At 38.1% G+C, this 22,744-nt stretch overlaps 1 long non-coding RNA gene and 1 pseudogene across 1 annotated transcript in view; both read right to left on the bottom strand.

Annotated features, from left to right (window-relative positions):
• The window catches only part of LOC109678447 (myomegalin-like), a 51,450-nt pseudogene extending 39,372 nt beyond the window's left edge, over positions 1–12,078 (bottom strand).
• A 3,497-nt stretch (positions 12,079–15,575) lies between these two features.
• The window catches only part of LOC141420763 (uncharacterized), a 29,230-nt gene continuing 22,061 nt past the window's right edge, over positions 15,576–22,744 (bottom strand). The window contains exon 3 of the long non-coding RNA XR_012445342.1: positions 15,576–15,746. This is a non-coding gene — a long non-coding RNA (uncharacterized lncRNA). The remainder of the gene's footprint in view (positions 15,747–22,744) is intronic.

A 22,744-nucleotide genomic window follows, 5' to 3' on the forward strand; every position in this document is an offset into this window, starting at 1 on the left:
CAGTTTAACTTGGATGTTATTTTAGCCCAAAATTTATGATAAATTTAAAATGGAAACATTTCTTTATCTAAACTACTTCTAGGTATCCTAATACTTCCTTTTGGAATGAATGACAGTAAAATTGGCTAATTGTTCAAATGAGTGAATGGATGTTTTTACATTCAATTTCCAAGTTGTCTAGAAAGGAAATTTGCCTCGGTTGAATTAGTGTAATCTTTCTGTTGACATGAGAAGTGACTTCTGAGTACAGTTAAGTTTTTCCTTGCCTTTGAGCTCTTGGTTAGAGGCATAAGTAGCTGAATAAGTAGATATAGCATAATATTGCAATTGGAATAGGTGGACACAAATTCTCTTCAACATGAATGAAATCTTCAAGAATTAAGAAACAGTATTCATTCCCATTTATTTCCATACTGGTCTTTGATGATATGCAGATTCCTAGTAGCATGCCTTACCTACAGCACTATGTGCATTTGCTGTCAAAATAAAGTATATTTTGTCTTGCAAAAAAAAACCGAATAATGAGTATATCACTTTACAAGCTTAATTATTATTATTTGAAATCTGGTAAAATTAGCATTGTCAGTTCTATAGTTTTGTGTCTCACTTCCACTTCCCATTCTGTGTTGTAGGCAAAAGATAATACTATTTGGGAAACTCATCCTGGCTCATGTGAGTATACAGAAAAAAGTTGAGGACTTACCTTCTATGAATACTTGGACTAAATAAAAGCAATATGTTTGTTTTCTAATCATAATTAAATGTTTTAATGCAGTTATTGCTGAAAATGGTGAGGAAGAAGCTTAAATCAATACTACAAAATACATTAAGACTCAGAAACTATGACCCTATAGAAATAACCCCAATGTATCACCTACTGATTCATTCTTTACTTTTCATTTTGTGTTGCCATATGTAAGCTCCATGTTTTCAGCAGCTTTTTCCCATAGTACAAATTGTTCTACTATGAAAGAAAAGCTTTCTGAGTTTTAACATAAGAGAAATGAGAAAATATGTCTTGCATCTCACAGAATATTAGTTCTGAAAAAGCAAACTAATTTCACTTATTCTACCACTCATACAATGTCCTCAAGGCAAAATGGAAAATGTATTTCAAGTGTGTAACTAATGTTTTTCCCAATTTCATAGGAAATTTGTCACCTTACCCTGCAAGACACTGGCTGTAGGACTGCAAAGTACTACTTAGGACCATTGTTGAAGAGACAACTTGATTTTTTCAGCAATTTCACATGTGAAGATTCTGGGGCTCTTCATATAAAAAGACCAAGAAACTTGAAAGCAGTGACTTTATCCAAACAATGGGAAATAGAGTTTTCTAATACTAGTTCAAGGAAAGCAAAAGTTCTAAAGTTGTTCTAAGAGTGACAACCCAAAGGAAAGGAATTTTAAGTAGGTCAGTAGACTGTCACTTCTGAGAAAGGGACAATTTTTTGGTATAATGTGATCTCCTACTACTTTCCCTCATCAAAAGATTCCTGCTCCAGCTCAAAGATCAAAGTAGAAAGAACTGCAATCAATTTTCTTGAAATATTTTGAAGCTATATGTCCAACTTATGATCTAGGTGCTGAATTAGGAGCATACAAGCCATAGGACTTTTGTGTATAACTTCCACAGAGGTCACTGTATAAGCAGTGTAAGCTGAATATACCAAAGAACCTTCTGAGGAAATTACTTCTTGTGGCTGGGAACCTATCCAGGTTAAAATTTTCTTCATCCATAATATATCTCTTACCATATAAAATGTAACTGAAAAATATTTAAGAAAATACGAACAAGGAAAAATGTATTTTCCCTAAGACTAGAGGTACTAAAAATACGGCTACTGTGCACAACTGAATGAAGAGACATGTGGAGATAGATGGGATGGAGGTGGGGAAAAAAGTAGATGAGATTATACTCTATCAATGTAAAAGGCTGACATACTAAAATAGCCCAATTGTGCCTTTTCAGAAAAGTTTTAACTTGAATAAATTGCTAAAAAGAGGGCATAAGTCAAATGTTGATTGATACTGATAAAAAATCATCAGATTTCAATAATAACTCAAATCATTTAAACCTGAAAAGGGGATTTGGCTCATTGGTTCAGTGCTTGCCTAGCATGTATAAAGCTCCACAAAAACAAAAAACCTGTAATAGAAAAAAGTTTAAGGGAAAATATGTCTTAAGGATTTCCATTTCACTCATTAAATTCTTAGAAGTCCTTTTCAGTTCTACAGTTCTAAAAATTACAGACTTATCTACTCTGATCTTTTACAACTATTTCTGTGATATTTACTATTATTCAAAGGAAAAGTAAAACAAATGAAATCTATCAGTATGTGTTTTCTAAATTTAAGTTCTATGTTTCTAATTAAGCAAGGCCTAAGTAAAAATTTACTTCATTATTTTTCTTTCAAGATATTTTTATCCAAGCCAGGTGCTGGTGGCTCATGTCTGTAATTTTAGCTACTTGGGTGGCTGAGATCAGGAGGATCATGGTTCAAGGCCAGCCCTAATAAATAGTTCATGAGACCCCCCCATTTTCAAAATAATCAGAGCAAAATGAACTTTGAAAAAAAGGAGGAAAACTATTTTTATATAAGCACAAGCTTCTATATGCACATGATACTTTATCTAAAATTACTGTAATGTTGGAAAATGCCTGAAAAAGGTAAAATAATCCAGGAATCAATTCTGTGCTTCTTCAGAGATGATGGAACCATGTTAACTCATGGTAAATATGATCATATCAATTATTTGTCTAATCACAGCACCATCAATCTGTGGGTTACAGAAAAAAATCATAATTGTGTTCTTTAATCTGGTATCAAATTATCACATAAACTTGCTAGACCACCAAGCTCCCTTCTCTAGGTAGAACTATTTGCAAGACTAGTTTCAGATATCAAAACTAGAAAGTACCAGATTTTAGTCCCACTTATGATATCAAGATTGAACTCTTAATTTCTCCTTTCATCAATCTATTCTTGAAGCAGATTGACCAAAAGCAGTAATTTCTGTAAATTAATGGAATCACTATGAGCCATTAGAACCCAAGAATCACCAATTGTTGAAATTTAACAGAAAAATTCAGAAAGTTTCCTTGGACTATTTGTAAAATAAAGGAAGATATTTCCTAAATACCCAGTTGCAATGACAAAACAGACTAGTCTTTGATAGGCTGACATTTCTACAGCTCAACTCTTTACCCTCTTCCTTACTTGGGAGAGTAAGTTACTTAAAGTTTTGTACAGGAAAGTCTCTTAAAATGGGAACACTAAGAAAAGTAGTTGGTTCTGCTTATACTTAAGTGATTCCCTGTTCCCCTAAAGGCTATAAAAACTGAAAAGGAGCTGAGTGTGGTGATATACAGCTATAATCCCAGCCATTTAGTAGGTAGACATTGAAGGATCAAGATTTTGAGGCCAGTCCAGGCAAAACTGTGAGACTCTTATCTCAAAAACAAAAGTGCTGGGGACTTGGCTCAAAAGATAGAGTGCTTGCTTAGATTCAGGTTCTGAATTCAGTCCTTAATACAAACAAAACATAAAAATCCTGGAATGGCATAATCCATTAAAAGAAAGGCTTATGTCCATCAATCTTTGCAAATTACTTAATCAGAAGATTCCAGGGTGATTCTCCAGTACAACATTTTCTTCCTGTCCACTTTAATTTGACTTTAATTCTGATGGTTATAGAATCTTTAATAAAATTTAGAAAGTAATGAAAGGCAGGTCAACAAATGAATGTGAAAGAAACAAGTATAATGTAAAAAACAGAAGGGAAAAGAAAAGCCACTGTGCCCACCTAGCTTAGAAAGGACACTTAGGATACTAGAAAACCCTTAATGCCATGTTAAAAGTGACTGAAATCTCAGCTTCTAATCTAGGTCATTCATATCCCACAGAAATAAGAAACTTTACAGTACTAAACCCACAAGCCTCCACAGTAATCTTGGTTACTCAACACTCATGACATTTCAGATACCAGAATATACTCTCCAGTGCCCTTCCTTCCACTTATCCCATTGCCACAGAAAAGCACTGAGACAATGACTAAATTCTACAAACACAGATCTGTGACACTTCATTGTAAACTATCATGCACCTAAAAGCCTAAAGTTGATTACCTATTTTAATCTGGAGAAATGTATGCACATTAACAGTGAAAAATAAAGGATTTCACCTAGTTCCACCATCAAATGGAAATATAGAAGCAATACTCTTCTCTGCTTATGATGAGATACTTGGTAAAACACTGATTTTTAAGGGGGATATTACACTGGGAATTATCTTTCTACATAGAGAATTCTGACTATAAGACCTTTCTTGAAGTCATTTTCTGATTAAATAGCAACCCCTTGGTTTAAAGAAACCTAAAGGAATCAATAAAAAATTTTTAAATAGAATTTCATGTGCACCAATCTAATTCTTCCTGTGTCATTCAACAGTCAGTTCTGAAACAATATAAGAGATACCTTAATAGTCTCTGCCTCTGCTCTTTAATTTGGCCCAAGACTACCCTTCTGATTTTGATTACCTTCTGAGAAGGATTATAGCAGTTTTACAATGTCATTCTTATACACTCTCAATCTTTCTCTATCTCATCTTGAAATTTTTACTTCATTTCATTAAAAATTGCTCTCACTCAAAGAGCAGAAGTTGATTAAATGCCAGAAATAATGCACACACATGCATTTATGACATGATATGGAACATATGAAATGGAATGTGAAAGGGGAAGGAATAAACTTTATTGGCCCATACAAGGGATGAAGGATTGAGAGGGAGAGGCTAGGGAAAAGAATGAGTATGTGTGGAAAAACTAAAATTGAATTATTTAAAATGTACAAATATACTTTGTTATCTCCACCATTTAACTGAGAGAGATATGTACAGTGAGATACAGGTAGACTAAAGTGAGTTTCACTTTGTAGTTGATGCTACTTGTACCAGTTCTATCATTAGTAAGTCACCATTTAATTCTGCCAAGTCAGACAAGGCTCTGTCCGGTTAGTGTAAGTAAGGTTTTCCATCCTGGGCTGTAGTTTGACCCACCAGTGCTCAGAAGGCATGCTTATGATGAACTCGCACACTTTCCAGTTCCCCACCTCCAATGGCAGCCGGGGTCTCCAGCCTACTTAGGCACTCCAGGCATCTTCCAAGAACTTCTAGTTGACTGTGTAACACCTCAGCTCCTTCCAGTTCCACCTGCAGAGTTTGGTCTCTCTCAGAACTGACTAAACATGCCACATGGAAGGAAAGTGGATTAGCCTTCAACTATAATAAGCCTACATGTGTTTCCAAAGAGCCAGCAATGGCTCTCTGGGCCATGAGACTTTCTAAAGTAATTGTTCTTTAGGACATAGTAAATGAAGGCAGTCTTAGTTGTAACACCTGTGTTCACTGCTGGGCAATTAGCAAGGCCTGCTCCTTTCTTAAGGCTTGCCCCTTCAGGCTAGATTCTAGGTCAATCTCACATAGAATTATTGTTCCTAGGATTGATCTCATACTCCTATAGCTAGCATAAGATAAATTTCATTAATTTTCTTTATAGTATTAGTGTCTGAAAAACTAAAATCCAGAAAACAGTAATTGTAACTGAAATACGGCTGAGCTAAGCAAGGCTTCTGTTGAAGATAGCAGTTTTCTCATTGTTACCAAGTTTGACAGTGCTCTGAAAAGTTATCCAGTTCACAAAGAATCGAGATCCACAGGCTCTTTAAAATGTAACACAAACATGTGGTCCTATCCTACCTTTATTCTGTCTTTATTTTCCTGAGATAGAAAGAAAATATTTTTATAACTCAACAGGAAATTAAAAGAAACTGATTAATGAAAGAGTAAAAACTGTGAAAGAAAAACAGGCTAGGAAGGAAAGTAAAATGAGAAAAAAAGTGAAGGGAACATACAATGAACCAAAAAGATATAATACACATAACCAAAAACTAAGAGTAAAAGAAAATATATTCATCATGATAATATTCATGATTTGGGGTGATATTAGCCATCCCAATGAATCTATTTTCTTCAGTGATGGTCAATGATAGTAAATGAGTATCAGTGAACTTCACAACCCTTAACAGGACACAGAGTGGGAAAAATACAGGAACAAACACTGTGTTTACAGGGAAAGGTGCTATTTTAGACACCTAACCTGCATTCTCATTTAATCTTCACTATAGCTATGGGAAGTGGTACCATTCCTAACCTAAGATTTAGATTAACTAAAGTTCAGAGCAATCCACACAACAAATGACAAAGGAGGGAGGCTTTCTTTTATTCTCCTGTTTGATATTATATGCATCTGCTCTTAATAAAGAAGAATAGGAGAAAGAACAAAAAGAAAGGAATAATTATTTTAAAAAAATATAGTCACTCTCTTCCTTCTCTGGATGGGCATGGAACTTCACCAGACTGCTGTACAGCTGTCTCTCGGCTTCTAAGGCCTCATTAATCTGACTCCATTCATCCATGAGCCCTTCTAACATCAGCAGCAACTTAGGAAAGAAGAGAGAAAGAATGATATGCAAGTGGCAAAGTAAGACATAAAGCCATAGTTAATCCTGAGGAAGAGACAAACGCAATGCATTAACATTCACTATGACTGAAACCCTCCTGGGTGTCTTATGACTTACTTGAGCTTTCTACAGTATTTTACCATTTTCAATTAATGTTACATTCATCCTCATGTTACATTTTTTAAATCCCTACTACCCAAAATCAAACATGGGAGCAAGAAAAAAGAGATAGAAGAAGCATAGGAAAGAGGGTAAGAAAATGAAGAGGAAAAAAAGATGGGCAAGAAAGAAACATAAAATAGGACTTCCTAGTTTTCAGTGTTCATTCATTCAATAAATACTTATTGTGCACCTTCTATGCACAGGCTCTGTTCTAATTCTTGGGTAAAGGTTACTATCTCATGGGAGGAAAAGACGTTCATTAATCACACCCATGTGTCACTGAGAGTTATAAAATATGCTATAAAGATAATGATCTCTGCTAATGTATAACCAGCAAGATCTGTTTAAGTTAAAACCCAGATTGGAGCTGAGCACCAGAGGCTCACATCTGAATCCTAGCTACTTGGGAGGCTGAGATCAGGGAGATCGAAGTTTCAGGCCAGCTGGGGCAAAAAGTTTACAAGATCCCTCTCAACAGAAAAAGGTGAGTGTGGTGGTGTATTCCTTGTCATCCCAGCAATGTCAGGAAGCTTAAAATGGGAGGATCAAGATCCAGGCTGGCCTGGACAAAAAGCAAGACACTATCTCCAAAATAACCAGAGCAAAAAGGGCTATAGGCAAGCAGAAGAGCACTTGCCTAGCAAGCATGAAGCCCTAAGTTCAAACCCAGAACCAAAAAAAAAAAAAAAACAGCCAGATTGTAGTGAGAGGAATTTTTACTAAGAGAGATACTAAGGGAGACAGGAAGTAAAGGGAAGTTTCAAAGTTTGGCATTGAAAAGCTTAGGCATGGATTAGTGTCTATGAAGGAATTAAGGGCAGAAGCAGCATTAGTTGTTTGTTTTTTTTCCTCTTAATTGGGAGAGATCTGATCATGAGGATTCAGTTGAGAGTGACTTATGTATGAGGGTGAGGGATAACTGACTGTGTCCAAAAAAGAACTGCTTCTTTCAGAACTTCAAATGTCAGAAAGGGGCACCTATGACTGCTATGACCACTGCAGGAAACTGTAGCACAAGGACTCTCTATGAAATACTATCAACTGTCCTCTTTACAAGAGGCTGAGACTGACAGCCTTTTCACAATTTGTTTCAAATAAAAAATAAAGTCACACTCCAATAACGTACCTGTTGTCTTCAGTTTCCAGAAATGTCTTGACCCTGGGATTCTACTGAAGCAATTTTTCCTAGAGAATTAAGACTTCTTGGGTCAGGCGTTCAATAACTGGTATGTCTTCAGGGTCAACCAGTTGCCTTTGAAGTTTCTAGAAGTAAAAACATAAGTATAGATGTAAAAGCAGTGGTAAAAATATTATTCAGTATAGGAGTTAGGGAACACATGCCTTTGAAATTGTTTGTTCTCCTTTCAAGTAAGAAACTGAGTCCCCTGAACAAGGGACTCATTATATCAACACATTGTTTGAAGGTGCCCTACAGGTATTCTGAGCTCAAACAAGCTTTCCAAGACCTTTATAAGGTCTTCTTTTATCTGTAGGTTTCTGGTTAGGGACTCTAGATCAGCAGCCTGCACCTGCAGCTCCTCTTCTTGCACAGCCATCATTGACTGTAGAGCAGAAAGTTCCATCTGCAGAGAGAGATACTGAAGTCAGTGGGCAAAGAAAACAGTATGTGTCCCAGTTTAACAATGAAGCAATGCTTTTTCTGTTTCACAGCACAATCAGCCAAAAATCAGAGAAAACTAGATCATGGATAGTGCTGTACTAGATTAAATCAGTAAACCATGCAGTGGGGTACCAAAGGATGTTTTACAGGAAGCTGTAAACATTGTCTTTAACAATGTCCACTTTAGTTAACACCATAAAACACATCAAATTTGCCTAATTAGTGAGTTTAAAAATTATCATTAGCAGAAGAGGAAGATTTTCTTTATGTAAGTACTTCAGCTAATAGGTGAAAATATGATAGAATTACTATACCTCCATTTTGCAACCTTAATTAATTAACAATGCATCAAGCTGCAACAGCTGCTAACACATTGGCGATCACCAAACATTACATGCCACTTGATGAAGAGCATGCTATTACCTCAAAGAAATCTTACCAACAGTTAGCACTGTAGGCCCTAAATTTTCAGTGTTTGTCCTGCTCTCATTACCAGCAAATGACAAATATTGGTAATGACAAAGTTCGTTAAAAATTATGATAATAGCCATAGATGCTAACATTTATAGCTTTCTATGTTTCAGGCACAGAGTCAACACTTTGCATTCATTTAGTCCTTTAACCTTTTAACAACCTATAGTCTGGTCCTAACTCTTCCACTTGAATAACCTCTATCTCAATATCTGCCACTTTAGACCTCATTAGTGACTCTAGCCACATTATACTTTTTCTTACTTTGTCTTGACTCAGAACTTTTAAACCAGTTTCTCCCTCAGCCTAAATTATCTTTCTCAGAACTGCCTCCTTCTCACTTCAGGTCCCAGCTTACGTGTTATCTGCTCAGGGAACCTTCTTTGAACACTCTATCTAAGGTGGTCCCTGCCCATGTTTCCTCACATCATTTATTATAATAGGAAATTATAATATGCAATTATAATATTTATACTCCTCATTTGTTGCCTGTTTGTTATCTTCCTAGTAAAAATTAATTATGTAAGTCCAGGGAGAGAGCTTGCTGATTTTGTTCACTCTCACCCCAGCACTACAAGATACCCACATCTCAGATGAGTGAATGAGAAAGTGAATCCTCTTGACAATCCTACAGAGTAACTACTCTTCAACTTACAGATAAGGGGACTTCTTATGCCTTGATTTATAGATGAAGTGATTGAGGTACAGGAAATTAAGGAGCCAGGTCAAAATCACAAAACTAGTAAGTGGATCTGGAGTGAATTCAGGGAAGAGATTCAGGCCACTAGATACCATACATCCATATAATCGTTATGGTAACAGTAAGTTATTTTAAAGAACTATTTTAAGATAATCTTAAAAAAATCAGATGGAATGAGTAAAGCAGATGGCACAAAAGCCAGTATAAGAAGTAATCAAACTTCCTAAAGGAAATAACACTTCTTTTCTTAGATATGAAGAATTTAAGTTATAAGCTATACAAATTTTACTCGTGTGCTATCTAATTCCATCAATGCTCTCATGATGATTTATAACTATACAAAATCATCTGATGATTTGGGCTACTTCTACATTTCCTTCCAGGTTGAAGGAGCTCAGTTACTGTGACTCCTGACCTTTCTCTGCCTTTTCAATCATCAGTCTAGCCAGGTAGAGGCATGCATCTTAACAACGCAGTGACAAATAAGCCAGGCATGCTTGACTCTGCCCCATCCTTCCACTCCTTGGGAAACAACTGCCTGCAGGAGGCCTGTTTCCACCATAGCTTCCCTAAGAGCAGACTGTCCCCCACCACATGGTCATTTGCAAAGGCAAAATGCAACCTGTGACTAGGCAGGTCAATCTCCCTGTTTTGTGGGATGGCTAGCTAGCTCACTTGGCTCTGGCATTAAGTTCTCTACCTAAGACTGTATCAGTAATAAAGATGATAAAGTATCAGACTATCTGCCACTAATTTGTTTTACTTCTCACTTTTTCTGAGCATGGGTCTGTTTATTGGCCTGTTTCAAAGACTGCTATCATTACATATCCCAGTATTTGCTTCATTGAAGAAAAATGAAAACATGAGGAAGAAGATATTTTGCACCACAATAATGGTCCACATTACACTGACACAGGTTTTAAATTCTGGCATAAACTCCTCAACAAGGCATTTAAACTGAGACTCAGTTTCCTCAACTGTAAAATGGGAATACTATTTCTGGGCTACATAAGAATTAAAGAAAACGTTTTAAAAGTGCTTGGCACATATCAGGGAATCAGTGAATGATAACTACTTCTACTTCTGCTACCACTGTAATCTCAAAACAGCAAGGGGAATGTTTGAAAATATAGGAAAATCTACATAGATTTTAGAAAATAACTATACTAGAGAGAATATGATAATGAGTTTATATATCATTGGACTTAGAAGTGGGTGACTGATTAGAGATACATACAGTTAAGCAATAGTTAATTATCATTGACTCAAAACCCTCATTCATAGACATTACAATTCTATGATCCTGGAAGTAGGACAGAAGCAAAAAGTGACATTACTCCAGAGTTGGTGTAGATGAGAAAATGAGAACAGCACATGGGAAGGAGCTACAATATCTGACATGAACAACTAAAAAAGGCAGGGAACAAGGGGATTTTTTAAATGCCAAGCACTCTCATATCCTAAAACTGAGTCACATGAATCTGTTTGTAAGGAAAAAATAGAGTAATAAATCAAGAGGTACAGTATGATAATTCCATTACAAATATGAATAGAGATTTTATATTACACATCAAATAACAGCAAAAAGGTGTACAAAACCTGTAGAACTGAGATAGTTAAACTTAATTTAGGAACCTATGACACTGGCTGACCAAACCAGATGCCACAGCAACATGTAAATTTTTAATTGTAATCTGTACTCTACAGGGGTCCTAAAATTTCTCTCAAATCTTAACTGAACATGCAGTTAGCTATACATGGATGTCAGAAGCAAAGGGATTCTGTAAGGCCGAGAGACCCTTTCTGAGAAAACTGATGGAAAGTACTGACAGGAAGAGTAAAAGCATAAGGTGGAAAATATATCTGCTCTGTTGTAAAACTTGAGTTTAAATATTAACCTTGGTGTTTATTCATTATATGACTAATCCCCCCCACACACTTTAAAAAGAACTAGTGTTTCAGGCTTTTCATCCATAAAATAAGGACAAGATCATTTATTTTTGTGTGTAGTAAGAACCTAGAACAGCACATTGCAATAATGTTTAATGCTTCTAAGTTCTATTTTCATATGTTTAATCTCATAATTCTAAGCTGCAATTATAATATAGCACTTCCTTTTCCCCAAGGGCTTTACAACAATTTTATTTAGTTAACAATGAGTAGAGAAAACAGTTGTTTCAATACTTCAAAAGCTAAATAGGCTCCATTATAAGAACAAGAGCACCTTATTGAGATAAGGCTTATATGAAAAAATTTATATTTTTCTCCAAAAAGGAAAAAGCCATACCTTGCCCTTGGACTCAGGTAGAGAACTGTCAAAGAACTCACCTAACTTTCTCTTTCTTTTTTAGCCACAAGTTCAAGTTCCTTTTTGGCATTGCTCAGTTCTTTCTCCAGGCCTGTTACTGTGTCCATGTCTCCAAAAATGAACAAACAGTGATAGTTTTAATCACTGAAACTGACCACAGGAATTCACTTAATGTCAACAAAGAAATTAATTTACTTTCATCTGAGAAATGCACTGTATCACACAGGCGATAGTCAATGAATGCGTAGTATTTCCAAGTCAGTGAACTTGGTACCATATCTCCAGTGAACAGCATCTTTTGGGAAAACCATAAACTATGGAATACCATGAAACACTCTGGAAGGACATTCATTTCTGCAAAGGTTCTCAGAGGGAAGAAAAACTACACCTTTCATTCATGGAATTAAAGAGTTAAAGTCAGAGCAACTCAAGGCTATTCCTCAAACTGACATTGGGAATTAAGCTAATTTCTAAAAATCAGTGATAGCAAATTGAACCAGAAAGATCACACACACACACACACACACACACACACACACACACACAAAGAGGTGATATTCTAAATGTTATCAAGTAAATTAATTTCTTATCTTCATGTACTGAATAGCAACGCTGAGCAAAAACAGAAGTCACTGAACACCAGGACAGCCTAGTGCATTCCATCAATTTACAGGGTGAAAGAAAGAGTTTGATTGAAGGAGTTTTATGCATGACTAAACAGTGGGTCTACTCCACGAGTGTGAAATAGTTTGTAGTATGAGAATATATTAGAACGAGCAAAGAAATTAATACACTTGCAAACTACAAGTATTGCACACACACACACACACACACACACACACACACACAGAGAGAGAGAGAAAATACAAAACCTGTCCATATTCAAGGCATGAGGAATGTTACCCGCAATAGCTGAAAGTCCAAGTGTTACCCTACTGAGGGGACACTTTCAGAATTTCAAAAAGGATCAAGCTAAGAAAAATATGTGAAGTGACATAATTTTCACTAATGTTCTTGGAAGGAAGACACACTGCCACATTTATGCAAAAGAACAAGTAAAGTGTAATCCACCAGAGTCTGTGCCTGAAGCAATCACTTGAATTGAAATCCCTTTTAATAAGCTAATGATGCACATTGACACCTGTATCATGATGCCTGGATATACACTGCACATATTCCATGAATGCTGAAAATTTCCTCCTTACAGAATGTATTAAAATTGATCTATGAAAAGCAAGTTTGAGCAACCTGAAATTATTGACTGCCAGAAAACATTTCTGACTGGAAATTTTTGAAAAAGCATATCTCACAGAAACTGACAGAAGAAATATTATATAACCAACCTTGCATGGGAGGGCTCGCACACACACACACACACATGCACGCATATACAAGCACACAAACATGTGCAAGGAAACACACATACCTTCAATGCTCCTCGAATAGCAAACATTCTGTAGTCAGTGAATTTCTGGACATTCATGTACCTTTCAGCAGTACCAATATTTAATGAATACCAGAAAACACTGGAGAATCAGGTTAACTTCTTCCAACATTCCTTGCCCATGGTTTAGGGTACCCTGCAGCCAAAGAAGAATTGCTGTCAGATCAACAGGTGCCTGGCCTCCATGTAACCTCATTCATACCTTGCCAGTCTGCTAGTACTACACCCTGAAATCAGGTAGTCAGAGTGGGCCCCTGAAATCAAGAGAGCCTGGGTACCACAGTGAGATCCATGGTGGCCTGTTCTGCAAAGTGAGATCCAGCCCTAGGTGACACAAAGGCCTGTAGACATTCCAAAATCTGGGGCATGGAAGCTCAGGCTAGCAGTAAAGAATGGATTCCCCCAATCCTGATGTGTTCAGGTCACCATGTGCTCCTGCTCTGCCTGCCCCCCATTTCCCTATGCTACATGTAACTGAGAAGTCTTCCACACAAGACAGGGGCACCTTCCTTCAGCTTATTCCTGCTTGGCTGGTTGGGCTGCCATAGTAACAGGCCAGGCAGGAACTGCCTGAAGACACTCCATGTTCTAGGGGCTGTGAGCCCACTGTGACATCACAACCATGTCTTTCCTGATTGGTCAGACTGTGTAAACACTCGCTCTAAGGACCTTTCACCTCCAGGCTAGAGCCATTTGTGTGACAGGGTCCTGCAAGATCTTTGGATCTGAGCATGGCTTTACTGCTCCATATTCCCAACTCAGCTTGTTCTAGGCAGAACTGGGATGACATTTCTCTCCTGTTCCTAAGAACTCCCAATCTGGTACCCACAGTTTAGAGGACAGGAAGTGTTCTTTGTGGTGAGTACAAAAACACCTCAAGCTCTTTGCACTTTCATAAGCCAGGAATATTCCCAAAACATTGGAAGAGGAAACTTCCCTCTCAGAACAACATCTACCATCACCTGAGCTTATTCCCTTATGTGGATGCAAAGTGTACCACACTGGGAAGCAGTGGGTTGTTCTTCCAGGCTTCTCTGTTCCAAACTTCATCAAAACATGCAAACTCACACACTGGCTGGCAAGAGCCTGAAACTGACTACAGGAATTCACTTAATGTCGACACAGAAATTAATTCACTTTCACTCGAGAAATGCACAGATCATACAGTGGATAGTCAATGAATGCTTAGAATTTCCTAGTCAGTGAAATTGGTACCATGTCTTCAGCGAATGGCAGCTTTCAAGAACACCACAAACTATGGAATACCATGAAACTTTCAGGAATGACATTCATATCTGCAAAAGTTCTCAGTGACAAAACACTACACCTTTCATTCATGGAACTGAAGACTTAAAGTCAGAGTGACTCAAGACTTTTCCTCAAACTGACATGGGGACATAAGATAATCTCTACAAAACAGTGATGGCAAATTGAACCAGAAAGATCACACACACACACACACACACACACACACACACACAAAGTGGTGATATCCTAATAGTATTGAGTAAATGAATTTCTTAGCTTCTATGACATGAATAGCAACCTTGAGCAAAATCAGAAGTCATTGAACAAAAGCAAAGCCTGGTCCATTCCATCAGTTTACACAGTGTAAAAGAGTGAGTGATTGAAGGACTCTTATGCATGCCTAAACAGTGGGTCTACTCAAGGAATGTGAAGTAGTTTGTAGTATGAGAATTTACTAGAACAAGCAAATAAATTAATACACTTGTAAACTGCAAATATTGCACACACACACACACACACACACACACACACACACACACACAGAGAGAAATACAAAGCCTGACCATATTCAACCCATGAGGAATGTTACCCACAACAGCTGAAATTCCAGGCATTACCCTACCAAGGGGACACTTTCAGAATTTCAAAAAGGATCAAGCTAAGAAAAATATGTGAAGTGACATCATTTCCAACAATGTTCTTGGAAGGAAGACATACTGCCATATTTATGCAAATGAACACATAAAGTGTAATCCACCAGGGTTTGTGCCTGAAGCCATCACTTGAATTGAAATCCTTATTAGTAAGCCAATGATGCACGTTGACACATGTGTCATGATGCCTGGACATACACTGCGCATATTCTGTGAATGCTGAATATTTCCTCCTTATGGAATATATTATACTTGATATACAGAAAAGCAAGTTTGAGCAACCCAAAATTATTGACTTCCAGGAAACAATCTTACTGCTATTTTTTGAAAAAAGTATCTCACAACACTGTAAAAAGAAATAGTTTACTACCAACCCTGTGTGTGAAGGCTCCCACACACAAGCGCACACACACACATGCACAGAAGCACATAGAAAAAGCACACAAACATAGACACATTCATACTCCTCGAATAGCAAATAATCTGGAGTCAGAGAATTTCTGCACATACATGTAAGAAAAGTACTTTTCAGCAGTACCAATCCTTAATGAATACCAGCAAACACTGGAGAATCACGTTAACTTCTTCCAACATTTCTTGCCCATGGTTTAGTGTACCCTGCAGGGCAGAGAAAAATTGCAGTCAGATCAACAGGTGCCTGGGCCTCGATGTAACCTCATTCCTACCTTACCAGTACACTAGTACAACACCCTAAGAACAGGTACTCATACGGGCCCCTGAAATCAAGGCAGCCTGTGTACCACAGGGAGATCCACAGCAGCCTGTTCTGCAAAGTGAAATCCAGCCCCAGGTGGCACAAAGGCCTGTGGACATTCCAAACCATGGGACATGGAAGCTTCCACTATCAGTGAAGAATGCATTCCCCCAATCTGATGTGCTCAGGTCACCCATATGCTCCTTTCTGCCAGCCCCCCATTTCCCTAGGCCACACTTAACTGAGAAGTCTTCCACACAAGACAGGGGCACCTTCCTTCAGCTTATTCCTGCTTTCCTGGCTGGGCTGCCATAGCAACAGGCAAGGCAGGAGCTGCCTCAGGACTCCCCAAGTTCAAGGGGCTGTGAGCACACTGTGACATCACAACCCTGTCTTTCCTGATTGATCAGACTGTGTAAGCACTCCCTCTAAGGGCCCTTCCCCTGCCCTGTCCACCCACTTGTGTGACAGGGTCCTGGCAAGATCTTTGGATGTGAGTATGGTTTTACTGCTCCATATTCCCACCTCAACTTGTACTAGGTGCAACTGGGATGACATTTCTCTCCTGTTCCTAAGAACTCTAAATCTGGTACCCACAGTTTGGGTGACAGGAAGTGTTCTTTGTGGTGAGTACAAAAATGCATCAGCCCTTTGCACTTCCATCAGCCAGGAAAACTCCCTTCACATTGGAGGAGGCAACTTCTCTCTCAGAACAACATTTCCCATCACCTGACGTTACTCCCTTATATGGACACAAAGTGTACCACACTGGGAATCAGGGGGTTGTTATTCCAGGCTTCTCTGTTCCTAACTTCATCAAAACATGCAAATGCACAACAGGCTGGCAAGAGCCTGAAATTGACCACAGGAATTCACTTAATGTTGACAAAAACTTAATTCACTATCATACCAGAAATGCACCAGATCAACAGAGGGGATAGTCAATGAATGCTTAGTATTTCCTAGTCAGTGAAATTGGTATCCTCTGTCCAGTGAATGGCAGCTTTCAGGAACACCACACACTATGGAATACCATAAAATAATTGGGGAGGACATTCATTTCTGCAAAAGTTCTCAGGGACAAAACACTATGCCTTCCACTCATGGAATTGAAGACTTAAAGTCAGGGCGACTGAAGGCTTTTCCTCAAACTGACATTGGGAATTAAGCTAATTTCTACAAATCAGTGAGGCAAATTGAAACACAAAGATCACAAAGACACACACACATACATAGTGGTGATATCCTAATTGTTATTGAGTAAATGAATTTCTTTGCTTGTATGTACTGAATAGAAATGTATAGCAAAATCAGAAGTCATTGAACACCAGGACAGCCTGGTGGATTCCATCAATTTCCACAGTGTAGAAGAAAGAGTTTGATTGATGGAGTCTTATCCATGCCTAAATAGTGGGTCTACTCAATGAGTGTGAAAGAGTGAGTTCTAATGAGAATTTATTAGAACAAGCAAAGAAATTAATACACTTGCAAACTACAAATATTGCACACACACACACATACACACACACACACACACACACACACACACAGAATAATACAAAACCTGTCTATATCAACACATGAGGAATGTTACCCACAATAGCTGAAAGTCCAGGCATTACCCTTTCAGAGGGGACACTTTCAGAATTTCAAAAAGGATCAAGCTAAGAAAAATATGTGAATTAACATCATTTCTACCAATATTCTTGGAAGGAAGACATAGTGCCACATTTATGAAAATAAACAAGCAAAGTGTAATCCACCAGAGTCTGTGCCTGAAGCAATCATTTGAATTGAAATCCTTTTTAGTAAGCCAGTGATGCACATTAACACATGTATCATGATGCCTGGACATAAACTGCACATATTCAGTGAAAGCTGACTATTTCCTCCTTACAGAATATATTATACTTCATCTATGGAAAAGCAAGAGCGATCAACCCAAAATTATTGACTTTCAGAGAACAATCCTGACTGCCATTTTTTGAAAAAGAGTATCTTAGACAAACTGACAAAATAAATATTATACTACCAACCCTGAGTGCAAGGGCTCCCATACACACACACCTGCACAGAAACACACAAACAAATGCACACAAACATACACCTTCCATGCTCTTTGAATAGCAAGTATTCTGAAATCAGTGAATTTCTGGACCTTCATGTAAGAAAAGTACATTTCAGCAATACCAACCCTTAATGAATACCAGGAAACACTGGAGAATCAGGTTAACTTCTTCCTACATTCCTTGTGCAAGGTTTAGTGTATTCTGCAGGCCAGAGAATTGCGGTCAGATCAACAGGTGCCTGGGCCTCCATTTAACCTCATCCTATCTTGACAGTCCACTAGTACCACACCCTAAGATCAGGTGGCTGGGTGGGCCCCTAAAATCAAGGCAGCCTGTGTACCACAGGGAGATCCACAGCAGCCTGTTCTGCAAAGTGAAATCCAGCCCCAGGTGGCACAAAGGCCTGTGGACATTCCAAACCATGGGACATGGAAGCTTCCGCTATCAGTGAAGAATGCATTCCCCCAATCTGATGTGCTCAGGTCACCCATATGCTCCTTATTGCCAGCCCCCCATTTCCCTAGGCCACACTTAACTGAGAAGTCTTCCACACAAGACAGGGGCACCTTCCTTCAGCTTATTCCTGCTTTCCTGGCTGGGCTGCCATAGCAACAGGCAAGGCAGGAGCTGCCTCAGGACTCCCCAAGTTCAAGGGGCGGTGAGCACACTGTGACATCACAACCCTGTCTTTCCTGATTGATCAGACTGTATAAGCACTCCCTCTAAGGACCCTTCCCCTGCCCTGTCCACCCACTTGTGTGACAGGGTCCTGGCAAGATCTTTGGATGTGAGTATGGTTTTACTGCTCCATATTCCCACCTCAGCTTGTACTAGGTGCAACTGGGATGATATTTCTTTCCTGCTCCTAAGAACTCCCAATCTGGTACCTACAGTTTGGAGGACAGGAAGTGTTCTTTGTGGTGAGTACAAAAATGCTTCAAGCCCTTTGCACTTCCATCACCCAGGAAAACTCCCTTCACATTGGAGGAGGCAACTTCTCTCTCAGAACAACATCTCCTATCACCTGAGTTATTCCCTTACGTGGACACAAAGTGTACCACACTGGGAACCAGGGGGTTGTTATTACAGTCTTCTCTGTTTCTAACTTCATCAAAACATGCAAACACACACACTTGCTGGCAAGAGCCTGAAATTGACCACAGGAATTCACTTAATGTGAACAACAAAATTAATTCACTTTCATCCCATAAATTCACCAGATCACACAGGGGATAGTCAATGAATTCTTAGTATTTCCTAGTCAATGAAATTGTTTCCCTTTCTCCAGTGAAAGGCACCTTTCACGAACACCACAAACTATTGAATACCATGAAACACTCGGGAAAGACATTTATTTCTGTAAAAGTTCTCAGTGACAAAACACTACACCTTTCATTCATGGAATGAATTCATGCATGCATAACTCTGATCTTCCCATTTCTTATCTTTCTCTAACCCATGCTTTAACATTTTATTCACTACTAGTACATGAACACGTGACACTAGCCTTAATTGATCAGTAACTGTGGATGGATTTATGGCATTCTTAGAACAAATCTTGATAGATAGGAATTTGAGGTCAGGAGAAGTTACACAAATTGCCCAAGTTTTCAGGCTGACAAGGGACAGAGTCACGATTCAAACCCATGCTAAACTCTTAGCACTTCCCTCCTCAAATACAGCAGCTCCAAATACCTATCCAATTATCCTTTGTGCCTAGGCTTTAAAATCCTTAGCTCAGAGACTGATCCTTACTGTTCTATTAAGTGTCTGGAAAATAACTGCTGCTTTTAATTGAATGGACTGTTTGTCTCAGACCTCTTATAATACAATCTGATGCATGTGTGCATGAGTCAAAGGAGGCTTAAGCACTGGGATCAAATATGCACCATGGCTCATAACTGTTCACAGTCATTCTTTGGAGTAGTAGCAATACGACTAGTTGAAGTCCTTGTCTGTATCCTCCCCAAGCCTTTTCCAGCAGCTCTACTTCTTTCCTACTACAGGAAGGGATAAACACCCTTCATATACTTCCTTTCACCCCAAACTGCAAGGAAAGTAGTAACACTAATTAGTTGTAACAGGGTGTTCATTTCACACAGGTCTCAGCAGGATGCCTGCCATTCTTTGAAATAGTCTGGAAATGCCCTTGATTTAAACATCTGAAGATAATTGAACCAAAGTTGCACCCAAAAACTCTGAATGACATGCTTTTAATTCTCTCCCTCACTAATAAGAAGTATTTGCTGCCATTTCTTATCTACTCAACACCTTGACAGACTCTGGCAATGAAGATTTGTACCCGAGGATCCTAGAAGAATAAGTTAAAGTAAGAATTGATAATAAATGGAGGAGCAAAGCAGCCTGAGAGATTGAACAAAACCCTGTGTCAGAAGACTAGACAATACAGGGGTTAATCTGATTAAAACACAATATATACATGTCTGAAATACCAAGGTGAACCCCCATGAAACAATCAAAATACACTTAAAAGGTTAAGGTCAGGAAGGTAAAACAGGTCCTGTCTAGGACCTGTATTAGTGGGAGGGGGAAGGGTAAAGAGGGTGAAGGAGGGAAAATATGGTAAATGTACTTTGTATACATGTATGAAAATAGAACAATGAAACTTGTTAAAATTGTTCTGAGAAGGGGGACAAGAGGAGAATGATGGAGGGAGTGAATCTAATTAAGATATACTATAAGTACATATGTAAATGTCACAGTGAATGTTCCCCTATACATCTATGATATGTTAATAATTTTTTTAAAAACCTTTGTCTGTTTAAAGGGAAGAAAGAACTGCCCTACAGATCTATAAGCTTAAGGTCCATACCTGGAAAAAAATGGAAAAATTAGGAGAAAACTGATTTTTTGACAAAATCAAAGACAAGGATATTAATTAGCAAAAACGAGAAGATTTTCTAACATGTTGTTGTCCAGTAAATAGGTAAACAAGCTGCTGTACACCACAGGTGGCAGTGTAAATTGAACACCACTTTTGGAGAGTAATCTGGAGTGAACATCAAAACATTAATGCCATAACTTTAACTATACAACTCCAGTTCCAGAATTTATTCTATATATGTTATCACACAAATATCCCAAATAATCATGGAGTTTTATTTAAAGAAGCTTATGACTAAAAACAACCTAAAGATTCACATAAATTTGAAAAATTCTGGTAGATCCACAAAATGTAATACTTCATGACTTTTAAAACATGGGAAAGGAAAGACCTTTAAGTGGCTATTTAACGATTCTCAACACAGCAGCTCGAGATCAGTTATATTTTTCTTTTTCCTTTAGTGTGCTATTCCTGCCTCAATGCTTTAGAAGATCATGTTTGTCTATAAGTTTCCATTCTATGAAAAATATAAGTGAATCTTGATGAAATCCAAAGGACTATATGTGTCCTGCCACAATTTGTGCTGTCATTTTACAGGTTTGTATGCATACATGTGTGTATGTATATAATTATTCGTATACTTCATTCATATAATAACTCATGTACCTGCATCTGGGATAATGCTAAAGAAACTGGTACCTGTTTATCCTGGGATGACAAACTGAGAAAGTTGTGATAGGAGATTACTTTTGTTTATGTTTTTCACTGAGTACTCTTTTAGGCTGTTTGACTTCTTAAATATATGTACAATGTATGAGTTTTTAATTTATATGTAAAAACAAAGCTTAACAATAGCTATCACATCCTATCATAGAATGAAAACTTATAGACCAACATGATCTTCTAAAGCATTGAGGCAGGAATAGCACATTAAAGGAAAAAGAAAAATATAACTGATCTTGTGATTTGAGACTTTAAATGAAACTGTTAGGAAAAACCTACAAATACACTTACCCCTCAGACAGCAGTTCAATAGGTGTGGAGGGAATCAGAGAAGGGCCCAAATACCTGATGATCACTGTCACCCAGCAGGGATTTAACAGAGCAGGTGCTCCTGGGCAGCAACCAAGGCAAACACAGTGGTAAACATTCCAGGCTCAGAAATACTGCCTACGTTGATAAGAGTGAAGGAAGCCCTCCACCTCATCACCACATCTTAGGCCCAGCCCAAATCTGACCCTCGTGGACATAGAAGAAAACCCTCTGCACATTCATAGACCCTTGGGTTATAAATGATATTCTTCCTTCTCCCAGCACATCCTTTAGCTTTCCATCACCATGGCCTAGGGTAAGGAAAGAAGGGCACACTGAGGCTGGGGACTTAGTGGGAAGCCATGTGCTTATCCTTGCTCTCTGCTCATACCTGACTACTATCTTGGATGAGTTGTCTTCACTTGTTTTCGCATGTCTAATATAAGAAAACTAATGACTTCATTCTTTTATGAATTTAAACATGATCATTAATGCAATTTTCCCTCCTGGGACACACAGGAATTTGAGAAAATAAACAGCTAGGAAGTGGTAGCAGTGTTACACAAAATGATCGTTCTGGTGGAAAGCCAACAATTTATCTAAAATTTCCAATCAGTTGATTCAATCAAAACAGTCAATATCCCAACACAAACAAAACCTAAAAATATGATTGATTCATTTATTGCCAACACATGTATTGAACATTTATTGCAAACCAAGTGTGATATGAGAACTATAGCTATATAAACAATATGTATGTAGCATGTACAAGGGAACAGACATAAACAAATACTCATGCTCCAGTATTGCCACTACAGCAAAGTGCTGTAGGAGGAAAAAGGGTTGACCTTGTCTATGGTTTCATCTACAGTTTTGATCTTCACTCACACACACACTCCAAACATCAAGGCACATAAGCTAAACACAATTGCTCACAACACTGCACAATTATTTG

Source organism: Castor canadensis, chromosome 2 (assembly GCF_047511655.1).
Source record: "Castor canadensis chromosome 2, mCasCan1.hap1v2, whole genome shotgun sequence".
Classification (NCBI taxonomy): Eukaryota; Metazoa; Chordata; class Mammalia; order Rodentia; family Castoridae; genus Castor; species Castor canadensis.